The 5,000-nt window shown below is 41.9% G+C and overlaps 2 protein-coding genes across 2 annotated transcripts in view; one reads left to right on the top strand and one right to left on the bottom strand.

Moving 5' to 3' along the window:
- The window catches only part of aass (aminoadipate-semialdehyde synthase), a 519,315-nt gene that overhangs the window by 360,882 nt on the left and 153,433 nt on the right, over window positions 1-5,000 (bottom strand). The gene's annotated exons all lie outside the window — the stretch shown is intronic.
- Window positions 1-5,000, top strand: part of ptprz1a (protein tyrosine phosphatase receptor type Z1a) — a 109,345-nt gene that overhangs the window by 284 nt on the left and 104,061 nt on the right. The window lies entirely within an intron of this gene.

Here is a 5,000-nt window from a genome sequence, read left to right as displayed (position 1 = left end):
CTCGTGTGTTTAGATGTGTTTGTGTTTTTGAACTTGCTGCGCGAACTTAAAAGGTGATTTAAATTTTCGCAGCTATAGTTCAAGTGATCTGGGAAGTGAATTCTGTCCCAAAAAGGAACCAAAGATGCCTTTATCTAGTGTGTGTGTGTGTATGTGTGTGTGTGTGTGTGTGTGCGTGTGTGTGTGTGTGTGTGTGTGTGTGTGTGTGTGTGTGTGTGTGTGTGTGTGTGTGTGTGTATTCATCTTCAATTCAGCCATAAATTGCTCTTGTTTATTCACTTAATTCACCATTGCCGTGCGTAACGCGGTGTGCGCCTTTTGGAAACGTTCAAGTAAAACGACTCCAAAATGGTTCTTAATGAAATCCAAAGTGGTTTTTAAAGAGATGAGATATCTCGCTCGTGTGATTTTTACAGTTGATGCGACGAGTCACTGATCGTCTCGGTGTCTGTGGGAGCGCAGATTAAAAGAGAGAGAGAGAGAGAGAGAGAGAGAGAGAGAGAGAGAGAGAGAGAGGTAGACAGAGAGAGAGAGAGAACGAGAGAGAGGCCCAGAGAGAGAGAGAGAGAGAGAGAGAGAGAGAGAGAGAGGGGGAGGTAGAGAGAGAGAGAGAAAGGGAGAGAGAGACAGAGAGAGAGACAGAGACAGAGAGACAGAGGCGGTAATGCGTCACGTATATCAGCCACACAGACAGACCGGAGCTGTCAGCCATGAAAAGAGAAGTTTGGACACGGTAGTCTGACTGGCTTATTAAGGGTGTCAAAGGAAGGCTCCATATATCTGGCAACAACAACAGCCGTAATAATTAGGCTACAGTACTTTCACTGATGCCCTACACTATTTTTTTTTTAACTATTTTTATATTTAGTGTTTGTGTGTATACTGGGATGCTGCTACCGTTTCGTTGTACACTGTAGGTACCATGACAATAAAGGATTGTGATTGTGATTCTGATTATCCTGTAAGGCTTCTCTCTAGAATAATAGTTTGTAAAGGTATTTTCTGATAACTGCCGGGTTTATTCACTCACCTGTCACCAGTTTATTTATTTAATTTTTAACTGTACTCATTTCAATCTTCATATAGTCTTGTCTTGTCCCTGATCTTGTATTGTAATTTAATTGATGTTGAATGTGGTGTATGAGAATTGTGGTTGATTGTGCTTATGTTATCATGGTGCTGCCTTCTTGGCCAGCTGGTCATTCTTGAAAAAGAGATTTTAATCTCAATTAATTTTTACCTGGTTAAATAAAGGATATTGATTGATTGATTGATTGATTGATTGATTGATTGATTGATTGATTGATTGATTGATTGATTGATAACATCACCGTGAAAAGCTTAGACTCACATATCTCCCCGAAGAATATGTAAAACTATTGTTATTTTATTATTTTTAAAGACTTGGAGTTACGTGAATGTGACTGTACTCGCTTTATTAGAGACACAGTGCAGGTGACTAGAGTAACATTTTTAACTTATAGATATCATCATGACACTTCGCCAGCTGATTAGGCTACTTGCATTACAATAGTTATTTTGTATTGCATTTTTTTTTAAACGTTGGAATAAATACGCAAATTGGCAATATCTAACTAATTATGCGTTGGCCTACATTTGAAACTTTTTAAAAACCAAAGATTTTCTGATTCAGATTTTAAACAGACAAGGTTTGGTCAAATAAACACCTGAATGTACATGTTGGACCTCTGATTTATACTAGTATGAAAGAAGACATGTTATGGAAGTAAAATAGACAAAAATCTCAAAATTGACCAGTGCTTGAGGACAATGATGTTGTCACCTTGCAGTAAGCAGGCCCTGAGGGGAAGGAAGAGACTTGTTGTTATGTTTAAAGTGTTGGAATTGTCAGTTGTCTGTGTTTTTGCAGTAAATTTGCTTGTTTAAGCTGTAAAGTGGAGCCTGTTCCAACATGTGTTTTAGCGAAAAATGAAGAGACGCAGGTTTTAAAAAAATACCATAGTGAAGGACATACAGGAAAGGGGAGTGTGTATATGTCCCCACAGCCCGATGAGCACACATTTCTAAGTAATTAAACAATATAATAGATAATAGTGTGTGTGTGTGTGTGTGTGTGTGTGTGTGTCGGTCTCAATCCTATTCTAACCTCTCCCTGTCCCCTCACCTTAGCCCTAACCACCCAGCTGTGTGTGTGTGTGTGTGTGTGTGTGTGTGTGTGTGTGTGTGTGTGTGTGTGTGTGTGTGTGTGTGTGTGTGTGTGTGTGTGTGCATGTGTGTGTGCATGTGTGTGTTTGTGTGTGTGTACCCTAACCACCCAGCTGTGATGTTTGAACCTAATTGCCAATTTTAGTAACATAGGGCTGTGGAACCATCGTTCTGTGGGAACATAGGGATGACCCCACAGAACGAATTAAGTTTTTTTCCTTGACAGGAGTTTTGAGGAGCCAGTCAACCTATATTTGTTTCAATTCATAGCAGAAACAACTCCCTTTAGTTAATTTACTGTCTATCATCACGTGTCAGAAGTGATTGTGTGGTAGGGGTGCTCTGGTGGTGTAGTGGTGTATTGGATAGAGCGCGTACCATATCGGCTCCGGCCTTCGTTGCAGTGATCACGGGTTCAAATCCGACCCGTGGACCTTTAAAGCAGGTCATCCCCCCTCTCTCTCTCTCTCTCTCTCTCTCTCTCTCTCTCTCTCTCTCTGTCTCCCCATTTCAACTCTGTACTGTCTAATAAAGCTTGAAAATGCCAAAAAAAAAAAAAAAAAAACGTTTAAAAAAAAAGTGATCATGTTGCTTTGCTCGTCAGTCTGGTTGTTGGAAATCTTTTAGTACAAGTGTGTTCCTATTGCACCGTGGGTCAGAGATAAACGCCATTTTGATTCTGATGTATGTCTTGCATTTATCAGAACTGACAATAAAACACTTTGGTTGCGTTCCGAATCGCATACTCTTTCTTTTTTCTATTCTACATACTACATCCGACGATAAAAAGAATCTAGTTAGGATGCAGTATGCATACTATTGGGACATACTTTAATCTCTTATTTCATCATAACATTGCGCCTTGATCTTGCCTTTTGCTTTTATATCCGTCGCATCCCCGTTTGTCTTCATATGGAGGCTTCGTCGATGTGACGTCACTTCACGTGCGCACTGGATTGTGGGTCAGAATCGCCAAAATAGGATGCACTTTTCACCACTAACAATCTTGGCCGCATAAAGTAGGACATCCGGGTACTTCTAACCATCCTAAATCTGGCCACAAGAATCGGGACATCCTAAATCTTTTTTCTACATACTATATAGTAGAAAGTATGCGATTCGGAACGCAACCTTTGACTTTGACTTGACTTTGAAGTTTCGATTACATATTTGTTTCAGTTCTCATACGTTTTTAGAAATGGCAAAGCATGAGCCGTCTACAGAAAGTTTACTCTACAAATGTTAAGTTTTGTCGAAAAACAGAAACATGCAGTGATATAACACATCGTTAAAACCTTTCCCCAACCCAGAACAAGCACAAGTTGGTCCTTGGGTCCACATATCGCTTTAGCAAGTTTGTAAGGCTCCGCTTTTTACTTACTCATCAGGTGACACAAACACAACTCTAAATGAATGATCATGTTGCTCTGTAACTGCTGGATTGATATCAAGCTCAACGAGTAAACTTTAAAGGTGATATATATGTCAACTTTTCCATTGGACAAAAGAATACTTCATCGCAGGTTTAAAAGAGAATAAGAAGGAGACAGGCTAATGAGATACTCGTTGATAAATGAGCTCCTAATGTAATGTATCGATTGGTTATATATATATCACTGGATCTTGGCAGGTGAATGTGGCATTGACATTGTTCATAGTTAGAATCAATCGAATTAAAATGACATTTCAGTGCATTTTTTACGACATAACAACTCTTCATAACAAGCGACCCGCCCCTTTGCGTCCTGCAGGGTTGGAGAGCTTTAGGAAGTCATTGCAGCTGAATCAGGATTTGTCTCTATAATCCTGAACACTGTAAGGGGGTCTCTCTCTCCGGCTCCTTATCCCTCCATTCCCCCCCCCCCCCACCGTACGGGCTGACACACACACACACACACACACACACACACACACACACACACACACACACACACACACACACACCGTACCGGCCCGGCCTTAGCGTGCCAGTGAGGACACTGATCTGCTTCGTTGAGTCTTTTTACAGGGGGGTGAGACTTGAAACAAAGATTAGGGGTGTGTGTGTGTGTGTGTGTGTGTGTGTCTCTCTCTCTCTCTCTCTCTCTCTCTCTGTGTCTGTGTGTGTGTGTGTGTGTGTGTGTATGTGTGTGTGACTGACTGTGTGTGTGTGTGAGGGAGAGGGGTGGAGGGGAGGAAAGCGAGTAGCAGCCAGATTTTGGGCTAAGGGAGATGTGAAAAGCTTTTGTGCGCGGGCCAGTGAGCCAGTGAGGCTGCATCTGAGCTGGATGCTTCGCTACCTGCAGAAAAGCCTTCTGGGGCCGCCTCCCTTTTAAACAATTTTTTTTTTTTTGGCCAGTTTTTTAAACGAGGCTTTTGATGAAACGTTGGGGCACAAAAGAGGTGCCAACGTAGGGATGGTTGATGCTGTGTGTGTGTGTGTGTGTGTGTGTGTGTGTGTGTGTGTGTGTGTGTGTGTGTGTGTGTGTGTGTGTGTGTGTGTGTGTACGATGTGTGTGTGTGTGAGTGTGTGTGTGTGTTTTCAGATGGTCCAGTCGTTTTTTAAATGAAGCTTTGATGAAACGATGGTGCACAAAAGAGGTGCCAACGCAAGAATGGTTGATGCTGTGTGTGTGTGTGTGTGTGTGTGTACGGTGTGTGTTTGTGTGTGTGTCAATGCAGGAATGGTTGATGGTGTGTGTGTGTGTGTGTGTGTGTGTGTGTGTGTGTGTGTGTGTGTGTGTGTGTGTGTGTGTGTGTGTGTGAGTGAATGGCTGAATCTGGAAGAAAAGACACACGAGGAGAAAAAATTCAGCACCATCTGTCCAGCTCCT

The sequence above is a fragment of the Ammodytes marinus genome (assembly GCF_949987685.1).
Source record: "Ammodytes marinus genome assembly, chromosome: 5".
Lineage (NCBI taxonomy): Eukaryota > Metazoa > Chordata > Actinopteri > Uranoscopiformes > Ammodytidae > Ammodytes > Ammodytes marinus.
Note: the sequence above shows the minus strand (reverse complement) of the source record. Positions and strands in the feature narration are given on the sequence as shown.